This window comes from Corvus moneduloides, chromosome 8 (assembly GCF_009650955.1).
Source record: "Corvus moneduloides isolate bCorMon1 chromosome 8, bCorMon1.pri, whole genome shotgun sequence".
Lineage (NCBI taxonomy): Eukaryota > Metazoa > Chordata > Aves > Passeriformes > Corvidae > Corvus > Corvus moneduloides.
Window position 1 is genome coordinate 8,618,401 of NC_045483.1, and position 23,763 is coordinate 8,642,163.

The 23,763-nt window shown below is 41.1% G+C and overlaps 1 long non-coding RNA gene across 1 annotated transcript; it reads right to left on the minus strand.

The window, feature by feature from the left end:
- Positions 1 to 586: 586 nt before the first annotated feature.
- LOC116447577 lies at positions 587 to 16,117 on the minus strand. Its single transcript, XR_004241601.1, has 4 exons — positions 15,974 to 16,117; positions 13,142 to 13,246; positions 6,203 to 6,269; positions 587 to 3,915 (listed from the first exon to the last, which is right to left on the minus strand). It is a non-coding gene; the product is annotated as an uncharacterized LOC116447577 (long non-coding RNA).
- Positions 16,118 to 23,763: the final 7,646 nt, after the last annotated feature.

Genomic DNA, 23,763 nt, shown 5'->3' on the forward strand with positions numbered 1-23,763 from the left:
AGAGGCTCAGAAGGACCTTATTGCTCTCTACAACTACCTGAAAAGAGCTTGTAGCTAGGTGGGGGTTTAGACTGGATATTAGGATCCATTTTGTCCTCACTGAAAGGGTTGCCACACATTGGAATGGGCTGCCCAGGAAAGCAGTGGAGTCACCGCCCTGGTAGTGTTCCAAAGGCGTGTGGATGTGGCACTCGGGGACGTGGTTTAGTAGTGCTGGGTTAATGGCTGGACTCGATTGTATTAAAAGTCCTTCACCACCTAGATGATTCTATGATTCTCTGAAACTTACAGTTCTCTCCTCCCTGTTTTCAGGCTGACTTTGCTACACAAGGAACACGGCTGCTGCTCTGCCACTGCCTGCCCTGCCTTCAGTGCAGATTGTTTGCAGTTGGGATCTCTGCTTAAAACCGGTGGGCCTGAAGGGTCATGTTCCCCTCAAGTCTTGCACTGGGACCTCACTCCAATGTATTCTGCAGCTGTGCCAGAGAGTCCCAGGCTCCTGCCTAATTCACTACCCACATGTGCAGGGAGAAAAAAATGAACTACTTCCCCTTGCCAAAAAAATTAAATAAGTCATAGGCATCAATCACTCCCTAACATGCACATTTTTATTCTCAAACAGCTTCATTTAGAATGTTTTAATATAGAACAGCCTGACAGAAACAATGCCTCCTAAATAGCTGTATGGGACTCTTTAGTCAATAGTACATACAGTAAATATTTATTATAACGTAACACAGGTTCTGTTTGTTTCTGCTTGTTTTTGCTTTTTATACTTTGCATTTGATGTGAGTGGGAGACACACCACATATTGTAAATATTTATAAAGTATTCAGATTTGATATTATTTGCTCAGGTACAAATGGCTCCAGTTACTAGACTGTCACAAATGAGAAAACCACAAATACAGAGCAACACTGAATGAAAACACAGTGGAAACACGACATAACCACATCTACGGACTGTAGTAAACATTCCTCACAAGGAGGAACTAAATAAAGGTGCAAATATCTTTTTAAAGAGCTGTTTTGGCAGACATTTTAGAGACATCAGCTTAGTGACAGGGGTTTTGTTCCTCACCTTCTGAGTGTCACTAAAATATCTTAAGTCTGAACTTACATGCAATTAGCTTTTGGCTATTTTGTTTTTAAAGAAAACCTCACCCTGGAGAGTGTAGATAGATGGATGAGGTGGGGCTCTTTTTTTAAGACATTCAGTCTTGCTTTGCAAAATAAACATACCCGTAGATAAGTTGCCTGAGGAGCCTTGAAGTTTTGGGGTTTTTTGTATGACAGATGATCTGGACGGTCACAGACCTGCTGCCATTCCCAATTCAGTTGTGGGGACACTACTAGACACATCCTATAAGTCAACATGTTATGGCTATCTTAGCGACTTAGTCCATCTCCGTAAATCTTCTACCATTTCAGCTGAAACCTCCTTAGGTTGGGGATGAATCAAGGACCTGGCACTCAGCTGTCTTGTGCAACAGCAGTTTAGCCATGCCAGGAGGGATCCCTCTCCAATGTCCTTGGAGCCAGCACAGCATTGTTGCCTCCTGGCCCTCCCCAGCTTCCCAGCACTGGGCTCCAAGCACGCTGACCCCAGCAAAGGTGAGGCCCTTGTTCCTCCCCATATGACAGGACACAGCAGGTTCACGCAGGCGTTTCACCGCCCTGCTCCGGCTGGGGGGATTCCCACTCTTGGGGTCTTGGTTTCCCAATCCATCACAATTATTTGTGTCTACAGTTTTTATCAACCATGATTCAGAATGATTTTTCTAAGGCTGGTTGGTCTCAGTTATAACCAAGGATCGGAACTGCAGACAAAATTTCTGGCTGGTTTATGTTTTATCCTGAGCTATTTCCCCAGTGCTACTTTGTCTTTTATACTTGCACAATCAATAATTTTCCTCACTGATCATACTTAGTATATAATTTATTTCTGTTGAATAACCCCTCTGGATAAGGCATGATGAAGTAAATACCGGAGACAAACACAGAAAACATCTGGAATATGTTTTTCTCTCCAGCCAATTCATCATTTCAAAATGTACTGTAGGCTGAACTGGTAGCTCAAACAAGACTAGGTATTGATAATATTTTTCTGCCATTTTTATTATTCTTTATTATAATAAAGTTCTGGTTTTTCCCTCACTGGGAGCTCTTCTGTTTTACAGTTTTTCCCATGGTATAGTAGCAGTAATGTATTATTGGCATGGCCTGTAGTTCAAGGTCTTTGACATTTCTTTTTTCAGATGTATCCCTTACAAGGGCCAAAAAAGAAGTTAATAAAAGCATTAAAACCACCTGTGAATGGACATTTAAATGCCACATTTAAATTAACGATAAGTAATCTACACCTTCAAAAAATCCTGACTGACATGAAGGTTTGCTTTCTCCCCTTCCAAACTATGGACTAAGTACTAAAAATAAAGTGAAATAGCACTCAGGTGCTAAACAGATTATGACTCACAGCTGGAGGCAAAGAAATTGCAACTCTATCCCAATTACACTAATTTAATTGGGTGTTAAAAAAATGCTGGGTTCCCAACAGTAGTAGTCAAGGCAAGGTTGTAGGCATCTAACAGGTAAGGGAGCCATCTCTAATTTTTTGTTTTGTTTTGAATGGTTCTTCCAGTGCTGGTAGAAAGGCATGTCCAGGCAGGAATTTTTTCATGTGAAATTAGAATATAGCAATAATGCTTGTGTGAGCAGCAGAGCAATACCTTCATGTGGGAGGTGAACTCACAGCCGTCTGATGCTGCTACTGCTGTGGGCAGAGGCTCTGTGCTAGAAGGGTTCAGGATACCCCCAGTTTATCCCCTCCACCCCCCAGGCCTCTGATGCTGAAACCAACCCCTGGAATGAAGGAAAAGGGCTTTGTGCTAGTCTTTGCCATCTTTGGGCACAGGGACATTGATGCTTTCTTTTCCTGCTCAGAAAATGAGGATGATGACACTGGACAGGGTCCCAGCACCCAAAGCAGGCATGTACTCATCCCCAGCCCATCCCATAGAGTCTGCAGCGGGTGACGAGCCTTGTCAAAGCCCCAAAGGGGCTGTGAGGACCTTTAAAACCACCCAGCATGGAGGCATTCTGTGGTGGTGTGGGCAGAACCAGCAGCACATAACCCCACTGGCCTGGGAAGCCAGGGGGCAGAGAGCTGAAGGCAGGATGCAACCTCCTGCTGGGTGGAAGAAAAGGGAATTACTTCCTCCCTGGGAATACCCTCCTGAGGCTTTTTCCTTCCCCTTTGGTAAAGATAAAAGAAACACGGTCCACCTCCTGTGCTGAAGAGTTCCCATTCCTCCCCAGCCTTCCTCTCCTTCTCTTTCCGCTCAGCCTCCCTAAAGCAAAGAGCCACTGGCAAGAGGAGTCAATAAGTAAATAGGAAAGGCTGTGGAGAGGAGGACTGTGTTTTTGCTGAGCACCTGGAGCGAGGCTGTCAGAGGGATCAGCCAGGAGCCACGATAGCAGCCCACAAGGAGCCACCTCCTGGTCCAGCACCCCTCCTTGCTGAGCACTTCCCCATCACGAGACATCACCTGGGGAGCCCCCACAAGCACCACCTGCCTTGGACTTGAGGGGGGAGTGTGTTTAAGGGATTTCCTCTCAAAATATAATAAGCAAAGGTTGCTCTGGCCATGCACATAATGAGTTTGGCGCCAGGGGAGTGTGTTTCTCTTTGCCTTTGGTTCCTGCAGACTGAGGCTCCTCATCGCCCACAAGAGCATGGCTGTGCCTGTGCCTTGTAGCTGCAGGGTCCTTTCAAATAGTCTCCTCTCTGTGATCTGCACTTCCAAGGGGAGCCTTCTCTTACCAGTCGAAGTTGCAGCCTTGTGTTGTGACAGTTTCCATTGTGCCAGATGCTTCTCCTTCAGTTTGGGATTGGGCTGCAGTGAAAGGGAACAGCCTGAAACACATTAATTCTTTCAGAGTATAAATAGCAGCAATCACACTTTCTGTATCGCTCTCTGAGAGGAATAAATGCTTCAGGGCCAAATGTTTTTAAAACTCTGAAAATAAGAATTACTTTACAATAATAATAACAATAATAATAATTAACAAAACACGAAAAAACCACCTAAAACCCATGATACAGCTAACGCAGAGATTCTGCTTACAAATTGTATAGAAAGGACCTGTCAGTACAGAAGCAGAATTATGGAAATGAAAGCTCTTGAAGACCATCGAATCCATCGGTGCCCGACCCGGCGGGAGCGGCGGGGCCGGGCGGCGGCGGCCGGGGCCGGGGGACGGAAGGTGGCAGTGCAGCATAACGAGAGCCGAGCGTGTCTGCCTGCATAAAGCGCCGCGCTCACCATTTGTTTATCATTCCCGAGCTACAGGGCTAACAAGTTTAACCATAAAAAAAAACCCACCTCTTTGGGTTGGTTTGTTTTTTTTGTTTTTTTTTTTTTTTTGTCTCTTTGTTGGGTTTTTTTGGTTGTGTGTTTTTTTGTTTGTTTTTTTTTAAATGCACAGATCAAGCTAAAATTAAGGGGAAAGCAGGCGAATCATTTAAGAAAACAAGAGCGAGAAATACAAATAGAAATCTGGTCTGGTTTATGCACACACACAAAACCTAAACAAACATGAAACCATTCGTTGAGACGAGCAGAAAATCTATGAATTACAGCATATTCTCACAGCCACTCATATATCTCTATGTGCACGATTTTTTCTGAACAACTATCATAAAAAAATAGTTTTAAAAATCGGAGTAAAGATTTCCCATAGGTTACATTTATATTGATATATTCCTTTCAGATTTGTCTTTATTTTCAAACGTTATTCTACATTTTCCCCCAAATACTTTGTTACAGCATCCTTATCTTTTCTTTCACAAATAAGGGACAGTAGACATTCAGGGTAATGAAGAAAAACACTCTTGACTCCGTTTACCTCCCACTGAGAGCCAACTGAATACACGACCCACCAGAAAATAATTATTTTTCATTAGTTTTCAACTTCCTAAAACTGAAATAACTCCAGTGTTCAAAAAAATCCTTACCCTTCACCAAAACCAGAACAAATGAAGTCTGGCTTTTGCTTTGTGTTTGGTTTACAGCATTCAATATTCATAAAAATGGCATTAAAAAAAAATCCTGAAGGACACTAACTTTCTAAACTTAAAAATATATATCTATTTTAAAATTATTTTCTCACATTTTCCATTGTTTGATATATGAGATATCAGGAGAATAATAATTTAGGACCTGATCCCATTAGTCTTTCCTCAGAGAAATACTATTCTTCATCATATTTTTATTTTTTTTCTGGGTCTCAGGTGTTTACCAGGTGGAGTATTTCAGGGACAGGGTAGTTGGGGTCAGAGCCAGCATCCCTTGAGCACTGAGCCCACTGAATTGGAGAGTCCCTGAGTCCAGCTGAGTGTTACAAGGTGGGTTCTTCATTTCCTGCTCAGACAAGGCTCCATCAGAGACACTGTGGTTTCCTCTGCAGCATCTGTGGCCTTGGAAAAGGGGACAGACTCTGACTTGGGACCACTGGGGCCAATGCTGGAGTGAACATTCCCAGCTTCCCTGACCTGCCTCAGGAGCCTCTACACTGAGTCACCCAGGAGCTGGATCCCAGTTTCTAAAAAATACACGGCACAGCTTAGCATTAAAGATACTCTTCAGAACATTTAAAAATAAAAAGGGAAAGTATTAAACATAGCTTTTTAAGGGAAATTATAAGCTTACATAAAAATGCTTCATACAGTGGGGGGGGGGGGGGGGGGGGGGGAAGAGGAAGGTCTTGAGTGTGGATGTTTCTCCAAAGCTTAAAATAAGCTGATTCTACTTTAGAAACTGCACCCTTTTGGCTGAGAATGTTATTTGTTTTAGGTTTTTTTACACAGTTTTGTGGAAATATACAGGCTGCAGAAGGGAGGAGAAAACATCAAGAAATGTGTGTGCAGTGGAGGGGGAGGAAGGGAAGGCTGACAATAAAATAGATCTCCCGCTAAATGCATATTCTTCTATTTATGTATTTGATAATGAGACAGAAATGCCCTTGGCACTCGATAAACAACAGCTCCATAACCAGGAGGGAAGGGCAGAATAATGCATAGCTACATTTCAGATCATAAACTATTTCAAGCGCTATTAACATGCCGGCCTGTTAGATTATTGGGGATTTTCATTTTATTTTAAGCTAATGTTTACCATTCTTAAGCAATTTTAATGTCTTACCTAATTGCTGTTTTTGCAGATTTACAGCAGGTCATTACTTGCGAAGCTCCTCTCCCACAAGAAGGTCCTGAGAAGAGATAGTTGATTTAACTCTGATACCCATAAGAACATTTTTAGCTTTGTATCAATACAGCAAAATGTTTATATAAATGGTTTTTTATAATATAAGGCTAAATTTACGGTTTATTCACCATTACGAATTGGCAACGCAATTCAGAGCTCCATAACTTTCATAAAAGGAGATAGGAGAAGTTCATATTCATAATAAAAATAGATTTTTTTCCTTTGCTTTTAAAGATACTTTTTGCATTTTCAAGCAGCACTCCCTCACGATAACGAAACGTGTTTGTGTGTAATGCTTGCAGAATCAGATGGTATTACTATCGTATGATTTAAAATTAAACAATATAATTACCATTTGGCAACCAATATTTAAAGCTGTAGCAACTATTTCTTCAGACATTATTTAGACTGTATTTAAAAATACACATGAAAGCTGCATTTTTCCTGTACATTCATTTCAAAACCTTGGAGCTGGAGTGCTTCCCTCTTTCCTTTCTCTTTTTTTTTTTTTTTTTCCCTCAAAACCCACCAAACTATTTCTGTTTAAGAAAATTGGGTTTGTGATGTCTTGAATAACAAGCTTTTCTACAGCTGTTTGAGAATCCTGCTACACTGAGACAGTGAGTGGAGAGATGCAGGAGAATGTGGAATATCTTCGACTGGATTTTATTATTGAGTTTGTTCCTGTGTTCTGATCACTGGATATGGGGATGGGAGCTGGGGATGGCTGGTAACCATTTGGAAAGAGCATTTCTTCAGTCATCTGATTCAGGGTGTTTAACAGTTTCTAAAATTAACACCAACAACGATAAAAAAACCACTCATTTGTATTACAAGATGCATATAGGCATCTGGTTTCTTTGAAAGTGGCTCATTACCAGAATTTACCACAGCTTTATCTTGGTCCTGTGTTTATTCCAATAATTAACCAAGTCATCATTATCTGTTAGTTACAACCAATTTTTCCAGGATTATGGATATGTTGAATTTTACACATTTATTTTTAGAAGCCCATCACATCTATTGGAGAGAGATAAGTAGGATTCAGAATTTCTCCTTGTAGCTGCAATTCTTTTCTGAAGCTCAGGCTACAGAAAACAAAGGCATTATATTTCCACGAACCTACTACAGCCAAACTAGGAATCAGAAAGGTATTTCACTTCAAAATATCTGCATGAAATTTGAAAGTCATTTTCCACTGGATATGTAGAAATGCCCATTCTTCTCTTTTCTTGGTAAGTATTGTGTTTATTTAACTCATCAGGTTTTTTTCTCTCTCTCTCTCTGTGATAAAATACCATTTTTCTCATTCATTTCTGAGCAGTTTAATTTTGTTAAAATAAAAGAATACAAATCTTCCACTGTGGTGAGAGGCAGAACTTTTCCTCCCTGTGTTTCTGGAGCCATTTCAATCTATAATGTGTATCAATAAACAGAGCAAAAGCCAGCAGAGAGACGGTCCCCGGCAGCAAAGGCAGCTCTCCGACCCTGCCTCGCTCCCCAGTGCACGCACAAGCTCCAGCCCCAGCACAACTCCCCGAGCTAAAACCACATTTCTTCCAATGCCTGTCTCACATGGTAATTTAGGATAGAAAAACACTTCTAAAAACATCTCATTAAGGGCTGAGAGGAAAACAATTTTTATAAGGGGTACAAAAAAAGACAATAAAAGGGACATTCTTACAATTCTTCTAGATGCTTGAAGACAGAGACATTTTTGTTTTATTTTGTTAAGCTTTTCTCCAATGTTCAGATTTTTCCAGCCCAAGCAAACGATTTTATTTCTATTTTATATTTTTACTGCCTCATTGTGCCTGTAAATGTTGACTTTCAGGGATTTCATAATAATAAAAATATCAGCCAGAGACATCAGCACTGTGGAAATTATGCAAGTAGTGGATTGAAATCTTCTGATGCAGACATTAAAATCAAACAAGTTAAATTATGTCAAGCAATGTCACTTGCATGTTAACTTACCTAATGGGGAAGACTCAGTGCACTCGCACTGTAAAGATCTCGGCTCAAGAACTTCTCTTGCTAACTGCAGTGAGAAATAACCAACCCTGAGCCATTTATATGACCAATTTGTGTTCTCTCTGCTAATAGTCAGCCGCATGTATGCCAAGGTGGCACGAAGCATTGTTATCTCGTAAAACACCGTGGAGCTATCAGCTTTCCAGCGAGTGTGTGAATTACAGGGCTGCCTTAGCATGAATGCATTTAATTGTGTGAAGAGGGTATTTCCCAGCATTTGCTTAAACCTCCGAAAAACAGCTTTGCTTGTCAATTGTCACTCAAGTTCTTACTGGGAACAAACAGGGAGCAGCAGCACAAGAGAGGAGTGTTGTGGGAAAGGGTCTGGGGGTAGATTCAGCAGTAAAACTCCAGAAAAATGCTGGGAGTGTTTTCTTGTGGTTTAATTTCTCATTCCCCAAAGCTCTCTACTCGTTTTAAGTTGTTGGTCTCAGGCCGGAGGCCAAACAAGCCTTTGAGCCATGGGTGGAAAGAAGGAGCTCCTCCTGGTCACCAACACGACGTTGCAACCTGCCCGGGTTGTGGGGCCAGTGTGCTCTGCTGGGGCAAAAAGAAGTGGACTTTTGTGTCAGTGAACCCTGCTGGGTTCATAGGGTGTCCATGGCACACAGCCCAACAAGGTGGGCACCTACAACCAACTTTGCTCAGGGGACTTTCACAGCTCATACAGCGTTCAGGACCCCTCTCTCCTCACCCCTAGAGCTATCACAAGGACAACACACTGTCCCCTTGTCACCCCAAGCAGGACTTGTCCCTCCACAGGGACACTGCGCTGATGGGTCAGGACACAGCAAAGCCCACGCCAGAGTGCGTCCTTGCTGCCCCTGATGCAGGTGGTGGCTGCGTGTTGTGCCAGGAAGAGAAACGTGGGCTTCCGCAGCCACTGCCTCGCGTGCACCAAATGAGAGATGCTTTTCCCCTTTTCATTACATGGGTTTCTTAATAAAAACTGAAAGAGCTTTTTTTTTCAGAAAATGAACCCCAGGGGCCCAATCAGTGAAATACATTAACCTTTCAACTGTCAGGCCCCCTCCCTTGAAATTAAGCAATACCAGCCCTTGAAACGGCTAAATTACCTTCTTATTTTTTAATTGTGTAATGATGGTCCAACAAAAAAAGAGCAACTCAGGACTAGTAAATATTCAATGAAGAAATTTATTGTAGTTCTTATAAAGGGAATACCCACAGCTTTCTTCGCATGGACTTAAATCAGGCAGAAACTGGAGCGATAGGCATAAAACGAAATAACGGATGCACTGTTTCTAGTGGGATTTACATCACCATTTGGTCTAATTATTCCTGATATTTCACCCATCATATTAGAAGCTTCTTCAGGGAAAGAAATAACAGTTTGTCTCCTTGAGAACAAAGAACAAAGTGTCTCTTTGCTCTCAAGAAACTCAGCTATCATTATGAAGAGAAAGAATCTGTCCATTATCAAGAAATCCCACTAGAAATCTTGAATATCTTACCAAATAATTCCTGAGCACACTAAAAATACCAGAAAATGAAAGAAGGAGAAACTATGGGACCTTGGAAAATAAATAAATAAAGGAGGCATCATGGATGCTCCACAACCCACTCATTTCTTTCTCACAGAATGATATTAATCCAATAACCAAACTGTGCCTGGCATGTACAGTTAATCTAAGCAAGACAGCCACCACCCCTTTATATTCCTTGTTCAGCAAGGCACACTTCAGCTCTATCTGTGGTCCTGGATTAAGTGGTGGGAATGCATTTGCATACATTTGCACGGTGACTAATTCACCATGAGTGATTATGTATGGGACCCACTTCCAGAATGCATGAACTTTTTGAGATTGGATTTCATGAGGACTGGATGGTAAGCTTTAGGAGGAATTAAATACAGACCTAGGACCATGCACAGCATTCAGGAAAGTAATTTCTTAGGACATACGTAAGAGTTCTTTGTTCTGGGTCTTGTATTTAATACTGCAGTATCTAGTAAAAAAGCATTTTAAATGAGCACATGGAGCCATGGGGTTCAGGTGAACTAATTTGACAACTTCCTAAACAGGATCTTGCTGGGTCAACTTGTGAACTGGGAATATCCTCAGGTCTGAGAGAAAGAGCAAGCGTTTCCCAGCATCCTGCCGTGATCCTGCACCTCTATAGGCAGTCACACTTTGAAAAATGAAAGAAAATAAAACCTCAGCATGCAGAGATAAGAGGGCTGAAAATATCAGCTTCGTGAAGAAAATATTTTGCCTTTTTCCTAAAACACAGGAACTTCTCCAAGTCTTTCCAGAGGTCTTTTCCAGTCCCTAAACACAGACAAATGCTGCTCAGTCACTGCCAAAGGGGATATTGAATGTGTTTGACCTTGTACGTAGATGTTGTTTAAATACATTCAGCTTTATTGCTTGTGAAAATCATTGGTCCTTGAAAATAGAGTTCTTAAGTTTAGCAGCAGTGGCACAATTTATACTGGTACACGGTGCTGAACGTCTGGGAAACTCCACCAGTTAATCAGGGGTGAAGTGTGCAACTGCAACTCTGGTTCAGCCTGGGGGAGTGGGGTTCTTCCCCAGTAAGGAGTTTCATGGCAACACGCTGTTATGTTATGTTATGTTATGTTATGTTATGTTATGTAGAATTAAATACTCCCTCAGATAGTTTGCACAGTTCTTGTTGAAATCAGTAACAAATCTGCTCCGAACTGTGGGAGAAAATAGCATGGAGTTTGGATGAGGACTTTCTGTGGTTACTGTGGTCCTATAAAGCATCTGTAAAGGATTGAGTATCTCAAGGAACTATCTGCCTTTGCCTTCTATTGAAAGCAATTGCAAGTGGGATGCATGCCCTAAATTGTGATGTTAGTGAAAGATGAGCACAGTCCCAGATTGCAAAATCAGGCCAGAATGATGAAAACATTTGTATATGTGCTACCCTTTTATTTTCTTTGGCATGCTCTGAGTAACCTCTGACCTTTTCTTTCCCTGGGTAAAGCTGCTCTTTGTTTGAATGGAAACAGAATGTGAAAATGATGACAAAGGGATTTTTGAAACAAATACAATAGAAAAAAACAAAGGCAAATGAACTTTCCCTGAAATCTAGTACCCCATCAAACTCTTATAAGAGTATGAAAAGAGCAAGTTTCAGGACTATGAGATAATTTTATACAAGAAAAATGATAGGCTGAGAAATAAAACTGCAATTGCATGGGATGTAAAGGAGCCGTGCCAGTCTGTGGTGGGCACACACAGGCCCTGCCTGTTTTGTTCAGAAGGCAACGGAGCACCCCCAGGCTGAGCTGTGTCTCTGGGAAGTGGTGTCATTGTCACCAAGAAACACTTCTTGGATTGATAAATGTGAATGTAAATTATCAACAGGCAAAAGGAGCTGCTTTATTAAGAAGATTCTGTGCTTTAACCCCAGACAGCAGCTCAGCCCCATGCAACCAACTCACTCCTCTCCAAGTGGGATGGGGGAGAGAAAAGTAAAAGTTAGAAAAATTGTGGGTTGAGATAAAGAAGTTTAATAGAGAAAGCAAAAGCCACATACACAAATGAAGCATAACCAGGAATTTGTTTCCTATTTCCTGTGGTCAGGCATTCAGCCACACTCAGGAAAGCAGGGCTCCATCACACTGAAAGGTTACTTGGGAAGACAAACATCATCACTCCCAGCATCCCCTCTTCCTTCTTCTTCCCCCAGGTTTAACACACTAAGCATGACACTGCATGGTCTGGACTATCCCTGTGGTCAGTTGGGGTCAGCTGTCCTGGCAGTGTCCCCTCCAGCTCCTTGTTCAGCCTCAGGCACATTGGTGGGGGGGGGGGGGGGATGAAGAGCAGAAAAGTCCTTGGCTCTGTGTAGGCACTGCTCAGCTGTAACAACAACATCTCTCTGTTGTCAACACTGCTTCCAGGACAAATCCAGGACACAGCCCCCTACCAGGTACTACAAAGAAAATTAACTCCAGCCCAGTTATACCCGTTGTTTCCTGGGATGTCTCCCAAGCTCTACCTGCAATACACACATCAAGAAGTATAAAAACAAAATTCCTCCCAATTTAGTTAAGACAGCTTTAGAAGAAGGAGAGTTGTTCACGACTAGTTGGTGGTACAGGACATCATCCTATGGGAAGCAAGAGATTGGTGGCATCTTCCTGTGGGAAATGCACAGAGGAGCACCATCTCCAGTGTTGGGTAAGGAGAAGGCCATGGGATTTCTCCTATGGGGTACACCGCTCTGCTAGCAGTCACAGTTTACCAGCTGTCAAGAAGAAACTCAATACTTGCAGGCATGAAACATCTTACCAGGCCATCAAGGTGATGATTCCTCCCCTTTCCACACAAGGAAATGTAATATCATGATTCTTCAGTTTTTAGTTTCTGCTCCAAAGCCAACTTCTCCTGGCTCTGTCTCTACCCTCTATCTCACTCCCCTTGCAGCCTCCCCTTCTCAGTCTATCTCTTTTTAAGGGAGCAGACACAATAACTTTGCTTTCTCATTCCTCTTCTAGAAAGATTCCCTAGCCAAAAAGTGTTTTTGAAAAACACCTGGATCAACAGGACCCTTTTAGCTGACACTCTTCTCTTGAGCAGATGTGTTTAGCCAGACTCATTAAAGTATTAGGAACTCCCTTGCTTGGTGATACAGCTTCTTGCAGGCAAGGCACAGGACATGTTATGGTCCTTATCAGCTGATGGCTGGGGGGCTTCTGCACTTGGTGAATGTGATCAGAGTTCATTGATGTGTGTCCAAATCACCATCAGTTTGAACAGCCCCCATGTTCTGTTTCAAATGCCTTAGGTACTAGATGAGTCTGTCAATAGTTAATATTCCAAAATCAAGGGGTCAGAATCACCTCACCTCAGTTACTCTGATGTGGTTTTTTCCATGGGATGGGTTGCTGGGTGAGCCTTGTTTCTCTCATATTTAACCATTTAAGAAATTTTACTTTCTTGCTTCCAGGACCTGTTAGAAAAAAAATTAGGGGATGATATTCCACAGATCAATGTGGAGTACTGCCAAATTTCTATCTCCAAATACATGCATTGTTGCTCTCAAAAAGATTTTGTACAGGAAGTGTACAGTGTCTTTTAAATGTGTTTATTGAAAGTTGAATTACTGTATGCAACACGTTTACTAAGAAGTTTTATTATGTTGGTGGAGCGAGGTCACATATGCATATCTGTGTCAGCACTGCCTCTCACTTCCTCTGTTCAAAAAGATATTTAAGAGTGAATAAGGAATCTAATTCTATAGTTGTATATTCAACATACACTTAAAAAATCTATCCCAAGTTCCAGATGCTCTGGGAAATTTAAAAAAAACTCTTCAGTGTTCAAGCCCAAAAAAGGTAGAACAAAAATAGCCAGTTGCTTGGACCCAATTACTTTTTGTGAACCACAGATAGTCAGGATTAAAGGCATTAGATGTGGAGGAGTCTTTTTCAAACTAGAGGTGAGTGGCATACTCAGAACGAGCAGTCTGTAGGTCAGCAACAAATTTTACTGCAAAATCACTGATAATCACTAAGTTAGGGCAGGTGTGAACCAACTCTTTAGGAAACAAAAGAGGTAAACATTAATGTAAGTATATTATCTCCAGCCAAGAAAGGGAGGTGCAGTTGTTAGATGCTGACTGACTCCTTTAAGTAACATGCTTCTATTTCTTAGATTTAAAAAGCCAGGAAAGCTTGGTAAAAGCTGAAAAATTTCCTTTAGTAGGAAGTTTGTTGCTTTCTAGACGGGGTGAAGGAATCTGGAATTCAAACCAACAGTGCTAAGAGCTCCCAGTGCTTCAGGAACTAGGGATTTTGTTTTGGCATCCTGAGAACTAGACACAAAGGTTAAAGGTGTTTAATACAGATGCAAAAATGTAGGCTGAATTTCCAGGAAAACTGACTGTACTGGGGAGGTTGATACCTGCAATACACTTTGGAAAGCTGAGCATTTTGGGTAGTTTTCCATCACATATCACAGACAACCATGGGATCTTCCTGTAGATGGGTGAGCTTGTCTAGTCACAGCATGGACTGAAGAGCCACATGAGAAAGTGTCCTTTCCATAGAACCCTGCGATCAGACATTGCCATGCCTGGAAGCAAGGCTGGAGTGATGCTCCAACAGTTGCAGCAGCAGCTCCCCATTGCTGCCCCTCTCATGGTGGTAAAACAGGAAATCATAGTGGAAAACTGAGCCATGTAAGACCTCACATCTCCACAGTTTGTAAAAAAGAAACTGTTTTAACTAAGAAATGACTGTTATTTTTTGGGAATGGCATGCTTAACTAGTGTGGTACCATGAGCTTAAAATACAGCCTTTCTTGAAATACAGAGAGCTGACACAGTGTCATACGCACAGGTACCCTTTCCAGAAGTACCCCTAAAATAAACATTTCTCTTTGGAAGAGGGAAGTCAGAGGACATTCAAATTCAAATACAGCTGTCAACACATAGATGAGTAGAAATTACTGCACAGGTGTTCATGGTTACACTGCAAGAACATTAAGCCACAAACTTTCCCTTAGATTGCAACCCTATTTTTGGCTACAAGCTACGACTGCTGCTGGCAGAGGGCACATTGAAATGTGGTGCACCATCGCCCATCTTTCAAGGCTTTTCATTTGCCAGTGTCTCAATTAAGCATATTTGAGAGATAATCCTCCTCAAAGGGCTGCAAACTTCGTGGTACCACAGTCCCAACAAGTAACTACTGCTCTTCATATACAGGAGCCACAGGGCCCCCTGCAATCCCCTACAGCTGTATCCAGCCAAGCGGTGACTAATTACCTCATTTTCATAGTTAATACATGTAGGGAGGAAGGAGTAGTGAAGACTTTGAAGGAGAGTTCCTGATGGCTGGACTTTGATTTCTCCACTCAGAACAGAGCAGGGAGCCTGGGAGTGTGTCTACTTCGAAAATAGTTATTTTAGGGGGAAGTGGGTAAGAAGAAGTGTGTTTCCACTGACAGTGCTGTACTACCTGAGGTGCTGGAGGTCCCAGATGGAGGCTACTGGAGCAGAGATTGATCCTTAGCACATATCCCTATGTCCTGTGGGTTTTCTCAGTTTCACGTACTCAACCATCCTTTTCCACTCCTGTGTCACTGCAGGCAGTGGCAGAGGGACACCCAGCAGATGATGCAAACCTGAATGTAATTTTGGAACACTTGATATCATTTTAGGTGTCTGCAGCTACTTGTGCACCTAAGTGTCATGCAATAAATACCTAGAAAGGTTCATGGAAGGAGTGATCAATCAAATCCCATCTGAGTTGTCTCTTGGTCTCTCTGTTTCCCTTGCTCCTTTGTTAGGCTTGTTGCATTTGTATACAGACAACTCAGAAACTTTCTTAGGTGACCTTTGAATGTCTGCCTTTTTTCCTTTGTTCCATTTCCTGAGTTTTTCACTTAATGTTCTCTCTGCACTTTTTTCCTTTTCTGTGGATCTTGCACTCTCTGTATCATCACTTAAGAGTTTTTTCTCTGTGCAGGTATTTACTTCAGCAGCCTCTTTTCGTGGTCTCTGTCCTTGCTGTAATCTTGGCCTCACCCTTCAGCCCATTTATTTAAATGCTTCAGTTTCTCTACGGGGCTGTCTTGAGTTTTCCTCCTGTTCAAATTAATTCCATCCTCTTACCTCTTACTGACATGTTCCAAAATAAGCCTTAAATGTCCAATAAAAGTAAAAACCTCTTACCTTAGGTCCTGCTCCAAACGTGATGAAGTCAATGGAAAGACTCCATCAGCTTCCAAAGAGTGGGTCTCATCTGCACAACTTTCTGATTCTCTCTTGTGCTCATGGGCACTGTTGCTATTTATAAACCATGGTTTTCACATTGCAAAATATTTGTGACTCTGCTCTCACAGCCTTGGAGAATTACAAAAAGGAAAAAAAAAGTAATGGAATATTTTAGGATCAAAATTAAATTGGAACTAAAAATAGAACAGGGTTGTTAGCCAAGAATTTAACCTCGGATGCAAGTATTTTTGTCCTTCAAAACAGACTAGGTTTGGAAGGTTTCTGCCATTGGGTCTTTTCTCCTCCACATTTAATGGCATCATGCATTTATTTTTCACATTCTTAACATATTTGGAAGCATCCCAAGTGACTTCTGAAAGGTGTAAGATATCCGCAAAGGCCAAGCACTCTCAATGTATGCTGAATGAATATCTTCGTGCCCTAAACTGAAAGGACCCAAATCACTAATTGGTTTTGCATCTTTACACCAATGCATTTTGTTCTTTAGTTCAAAATTAACGGAGATGTAAAGAAAATAAAAAATATTCTCATTATTAAAGTTTCCAAAACAGCTTCAGAAACATTTGAGAAAGTCCAAAAAATTTCAGTCTGTGGTGACAAAGTCACTTGACACCTCTTTGCAGCCGAGCAGTTCTGGTTACCCCTTGGAGAGGCTTTGATTCAGATTCAGCATTTTGGTCTCTGCAGAAAGTAGAAGTCCAAAACTGATGAAACACAGAAGTTAAAGAACATGAAGCTCTCCTAAGATAGCCAGAGAAAATTTTAACTGCCCAATAGAGGCAGTGAGTTTTGTCATAGTAGTAGTGAAATATTCTTAATATCAAAAAAAGAAAAAAGAATGTGGCATCTGAGTTACTGCAGAAATTTTACTTGCAAAGCAGAAATCTAAAGAGTCAAAGGAAATGTCATATTCTTGCAGTGTGGCCTTTCTGCCACCATCTATTCTGTTAACTACTTTGTTAGTGACACCTGTATTATTACCTGATAAGAGCTGAATCCTTCAACTTTAATGAAGGCCCTGGAATAAATTCCCATTTGGAGAGAAAAGGTGTTTCAGCATAAGGTATCTTAACCTCCTCAAGCTCTTAGGTAAAGATTCTTCAAGATTAGGATGTGGTACACCTCACAGAGATTTCTGTATTTTGTTCTTCTAAAGTGTAGAACTAAATAACAAAAAAGGGGTTTCTATTTCTTGCCAAAGACCAAATTCATTCTTTTATGACAGTCTGAGCACATTTTAGTGTCTGATTCCAGCCAAAGTGGAAGTTGAATCAAGTCTATGTGGTTATATTGATTTTAAGGTCTGATTAACAAGGTACTTCAACCTGGGTTTAATTTTACGTCTGTGAACAGTCACTGGACTGAGCAGGGGAACTCATGGCCACAATCTGATGTGTATTCATGAGCATTTTTAAGGTCCCAGTAAAGGGCAAACATCTCAACTTATTTTGAAACGTAGGCTCAGGCACAGTAGGCAGTATTGCTGTTACACTAAATAAGAACACGCCTTCCACTGGTACAGCAGTGAGCAGGTTCACTGAAGTCAAAGATAACAGGTTTATGAGATTTGCACACCTGTCCTGCTGCTATCACAAAGTTACTAAGAGTAGCTGGACAAAAAATGTAAAAAAATATTTCATCCTCCAAAATCTGTTGGCACTGTTCTTATTCCTTAGAGCTTGATTTGGAAGAGAAATGTTAACTGTCCAAAAGCCCTGTTTTGGCATATTTTGTTTCAGAGTTGAAAAGATGACCCGCAGAGGTCCCTTCCAACCTCAACCATTCAGTCCTTCTGTTTTCTTCCTCTTAACACTTTTTTAACTTTTAAAAAAGATTTCTCTGCCAGGTAAACACCAGAAAAAAAATTCAAAGGAAAATGGGAGATGCTAGGGAGACTATAGCCACTACCACAGCAATGATAACATAAAACTGTACTGGTTGGTAGTAAGCAAAAAAAAACCCCATAAGAAAAGTGGCAAAAATCAAAATCCCAGGTGTTTGAAATGTTCTGACTCTCAAGAAACAAAAGCAACATTATTTCTGTTGCATTTCACTTGCGACAGTTTTTTGGGGAAAAAGAAATTTAAAATAAAATATTAGAAATATTTAAAGCCTATTTTTAAAAACATGGTTTTTAAAAGAACCCAGTTTTTGTCAGGAAAATAGTGAAGTATTCTCTGACATATCTAATGTCAGTATCTGTGTTTTCTCTCATTTTTCTAATCAGGATCAGAAACAAAACCAAACAAAACGGAACAAATGTTAAAATCTGTAATCTTTCTGAAACCTCTGACAGCTTGAAAGAGAGATGTAAGAACTCTCCCACTACTGAATACCTCATTTTGGTAAGGGAGCTTAAAACTGGACTTGAGGATCCTCATCTTGTGAACATAGCTCAGCATCATCCCTATAGAATGGTGCCTATAGAAATCACACTCGGGGACCAGCTAATAAAATGTGCAGGCAACCGAGCCAATAACAGAGAAAGGAAGGAGATTGAAAAAGGGAGTGGAAGAAAAGGGAATATTTTGTTGCATCTCCCTCTCCAGCCCCCTTTGTCTGCTTTGTCCCTCAAGGTTCAGCTACGTGGGCCTCATTGTGTGAACTCGTCTTTGATATCAGTGGGGACATCTACTTAAAAATTGATGCCATTATATGGCCCCAGGTATTTAAATTAACGAGATGTTAAATACTCTGTAGTTTTATCTGTAATTAGATGACATTGATGCAACTTGATCCCAAGAGTGATTTGTAATATTATGATTGTCCACTTAAGGCTTGGGGCCTGATCCACAGTCTGCTGACATCTGTGAGAGTCTTTCCTTTGTCATTTTTGGAAGCAAGACTCCTGGATCACTCTCACACAGCTCTCATTTATTTTTCTATCTGTTTATCAACATCTGTATGCAGATGTCTGATCCCTCCTTTCCCCATCTCCAAACATTTGGGTTTGAATGTCCTTAATTTGGGGGTAATTTCAATTAATTTTTAACTGCTTTTTCCTTTGTAACTATATTTTGCCTTTTCATTCCTGGCTAATTGTCAGTTTTTGTTCAATATTTGCAAGTTTTACATTGAGTCATATTTCTTATGCTAATCCTCTTCATTTAATATGCTCACTAGAGAAGGTTGAAAAAATTTGGAATTTCTTTTTAGAGAAAAAAGGTATCAGTAACACTTGAAGTCCTTTTAGGCAATTTTTTACTCCAAATCTTCCATTGTTATTTTTCTTCTGCCCAGCACAAGACAATTCCAGTCTCAGGATATATTCTTATATTACCCACATGACTACAAGTATTTAAACACATCCTGTTCAGTGCTGCCTGTGCCTGGCAGCATCCTTGGCAGCACTTTGAGGGATGCAGTTCCAGGAGAACCCATGGCATGGGTCTATTGGTCAAACAAGAGTCAGTGTTGATGTCAAGCATGGGAACCCTCTTAGAAACTCCATCCCTCCTTGAATTAGACCCTCTGGAGATAAAAAGGCAAAAAGTCAGCGCTGCTCCCATCACCTCATGTTGAACTTCACATTTGTCTCAGGCTGTTACCATCTCTCCCATGGCATTGAGAGCAGAATTGATGGGGCTTGGGAGGGTGAGAGTTCCCTGGCTGGGTGCAAAGGTCCTTCAGAGCACATAAAAGGCATTTGAATTTTAGTATTAAAAAGCTTCAAATTATGTAAGCACTCTGAGTAAACAAGCAAAAAGCCAACTAAGATGGGGAGAGAAACAAAAAGCAGGAGTGTGAATAACTTGCTGATGCACCCAGGGCTTTGCCAGGATTTCTCGCTCTGGGAATTTCATCATGCTCAGCTCAGCTCCACTTGAACATCCCGAACAGAGGACTTTCTGCAGCTTCTTTGAGGAGGCTGTTCCAGGGCTCACTGTTCTTTCCCAGCCAAACCCAGAAGCTCCTGAGGTTTCACTTTTGTCTCCCTTCTGCTCTTTATCACCCCATTTCTCCACAGCAGAATCCCTCAGGCTTCCTGCAAAGGACTCCCCTCCCTCTGGTGCGTGCGGAGCTGGGCTGCCCCGTCACTTGCCCTGTCTATACATATTTCAGTCTTTTAATCTTTCTTCTCAAGCCAGTTCTAGTGGCCCCTTCATTGTGCTCTCAGCTATCCCTGGCTCCTCCAATTTGCCTGTGGTAATGAGGTGCCCAGTGCCGAGCGCCGTGCTCCAGGTCCCGCCTACACGTGCTCCGCATGAGGGGACCACGGTCTTGCTGACACATCCCGTCTTTTCTGTTCCCTTTTTTTTTTTCCCTTCAGTGATCATCATTCAAAATTAAAATAACATGGAAAGGCAAAGCAACTGAAATCAAAATCTAATGCATAATTAGATACAGCATGAGACAACAAACACGTCTTTGCTATCTGCCTCTGTATTGTAAACAATGATTACTTTACATGTTCAATGTGCCATGAAAGAAGAAAGAGCCTCTTGTGATGTTTTGTGAGAGCTTTGACTACATTTGCCCACTTTTCAAACAACAAAAAAATAAACTCACACTAACAAGGTGTATGTTTTCAGTCCTAAAATATGGGGTCACTCTCTGTTAAGGGGTCCATTCAATGATGAAATGAGATCAAAATGGTTGAGGCCACTGAAAGAAAGCAAGAAGGATTTGTCTGAAGTTCTGGTATACTGGCTATTATTTCAACCAAATAAGGATGCCTGGCTTTATTCTTCATGCTCCCTTGCCCCTTTTGAAAAACTGAAAAGAGAAAGGAAATGGCTAAGTTGTATCATGTATTACCTTGATGAGTGCTTATAACTCTTCATTCAGAGTTAATCATTAACCCAGGTTTTTGTGGTGATTGTTTTAACTATGAAGTTTCTACATGAAATTTGTGCAGTACATCACCATGAAAAAGAAAAAGCCAAACTGCAAAAATCAAATGAAGAGATTTTATGAGAGGGTGGATGTGCATGTGTGTATAGATCTATATATGCCACTGGTTTTATTTTAATACACATGTGAATATTTGTATATCTCTGTCAAAACTGCTGACCCTTAAATTGGAAGTGCTTTCTTGCTCAAAACCAGATTGCTTTGATCTATTATTTTTAATGTATTTATTAATTTATTCTGTCCAGCCTCTGATATTCCTGCTTAGCCTGAGCAGTACTCTCAAACTGGGCAAAATACTGTCCTCCTAATCTCTTGTGTATTTAAAAAAATACATTTTTTGCTCATTTTGACAAACAATGAAAGGCCTGAAAACTTCTGTAAAGAGAAAAAATTATATCACCTCAGGGCTGTAGAAACCTGTTTGTGTTTTGATCATTCTGAGACATTTCATTTTAGTACTGGGATTGTTATTTTTGTATGCTAATTAACGTACATTTCAAACAATCTTGTTTTGAACTGAAAATCTGGAATTTTTTTGTTTTGAAACTTATGTTCCAACAATTAAAAAAAACCTATTTAATTAAAAATGCAAAACCATAAACATTTTCCATAGAAAGCCTTGATGCCAAGAAATCAGCATTTTCTGACAAAAGGCTTGTTTTGTGCGGTATTTTTTTAGAAAAAGTCATTACTATCTCTAGCAATAAAAATGTGATATGGAAAAGGGGTGATGTTTATTTGTTCCTGATGTAGCATAACCTAATCTGTCACCCACTAAAACGCAACAAAATTTCATGCAAGGTTAAACTATGATTAAATGCTAGATTATTCCAGCCTGACCCTTGGAGTGCAATAAAGTATACACTTGAAAAATACACTTTATATAAATGTATGTGCATGAGTGTGGGCACGTGTGTTTGTCCGTGTGCACCTCGTATATAAATTATCTCTCGACCCATCCATCCATTCATCCATTCATCCACTCACACATGATCTTTACTCAAGCACAAATAGTTCAAATTCCTCTCGGAAGGATCTGCTCATCGTATTTGTTTAAGGGAATAATGAACTGTTGTTGACTTGTTTGTGCTCCATCCATGCACACAGCTATTAATTTATTAATTAATCCTCCTCAAAAGTCTTCTTTCTATATTAGTTGTCCTCATTTTCTATTATTTGACATCAATCCCACTAAACCATCACATCTTGTTTTACTGACTCAGATCCTGAATCAAACAGCTATTTCTTAAGGGTTTTCCAGCGAGTATATTTCATCTGTGCACTAAACTCTTGTGGTTAGATTTAGGTCTTGAATGATTATTATTCAGAAACAGCAAACTATTCAGCTTGAAACAAGAGCATGACTTTTTTTAGGTTTATTAAAATTGCATTAAGAAGTTTGGATTTTTTCTAAAGCCAGTACTTAGAATGGCCAGAATTGTAATGTTTTTATATAAACTGTGTTTCTGCAACTGTTGACCCGGGTAATAAATAGTTTATTCAGTATTTCTTTAAATGCTATTTTGTTTGGTTTAAACTCAAGGTTAAGCATATATATTTGCGAGTATTGTCTTCCTCTGCCTTTATATATATAGACAATAAATATTTAAAAGGTCATTATGGTAAAGATAGCTGAAAAACTTTGATTTTTTATCTCTGCCAGCTCATATGCTGTGGCCATTCTGGTGGCTCCAAAAATCTATTTTGTGCTGTAGATTTTTCATAGGAAATTAAAAATTGATAGCTTAATAGATCATTATACTTATTTTATGCAACTCCTTTCACAAAGTAAACAAATGGATTTAAGGGAACACAGAAATGGGCTGAGTACAACATGCCCACTCTGAATAAAACACAGGGGGAAGTTGTAATAGCTCTAATTTGTTTATTTCTGTTAAAGGTGAGGTGAAGCCACTCACGTGGGACTGGGCAGAGCAGTAGGAGAGGGTGGGATGGGAGCCAGCCTTGGGTCACCCACGTGCCTGACAGAAGCTCTCTGGTGCCTGCACATCCATGGCATGGTCGCTGCAAGGGCATTTTCTGCAAGAATACCATAGCTTTTTAAAAAAACCCCAATCTCTTCAGAGACCATTCCTTCTCCTGGACCGTGGCCTTTCTTCCTCCTCCTTGCACAAGCATGCAGATGCACACACACACACACACTCTTGTGGCCCTGCCCTAACCCCTCAGCACTCCCTGCCTCCTTTCAACTACCTCTGCTATCCTCTGCCCCCATCTGAATAGCACAATCGATTAAGAGGAATTGATGGATCAAGGCAAAATGCCCAGCAGCTATAATTTTCCCATCCCACCCCAGGCAAAATTTTTCCTATGTGAATGAAGCTGGGAAAAAAGGAGAGAGAAAAAAAAAAAAGGGTTTTGACAACAGCCCCCAAAGATAACTCGAAGAAGCTGGTACATCCATTTGATTAAACCTCACAGACAGCACCAGCTCCAGGGTTTTCCTAGATCTGAATCCTCTAGTACTTCCCATCGGATTTAAAGCCCCCATCCCTCAACATCTCTTTGCGCTGAGCGCAACAGAAGTGAAAAAAAGAAACAACCAAGCCATGCCTTGAAACAGTTTCTAATCCCTCTTGCTTCTTTCTGCCTCTGTCCGAGAAGATGCTTTTTCCCCGTGGGGCCTGGAGGTTTGGTTTGGCCCCAGCCAGGGGAGACAGTGCTCTGGGTGGGCGAGGGGCCAGGGCTGCCCCCGCTGCCGCAGCCCCGCCGGCAGCCCCGCTCCCGCCGTGCCGAGTGGCAGAGCGGCTCTCTCCTGCTGCTTTCACATGTCACAAACAATTGCTCTCATCGCTCATCATATTGAAGTTGTCAGGGCTCTCTGACGCCGATAATTTGTGTGAGTTGATCAT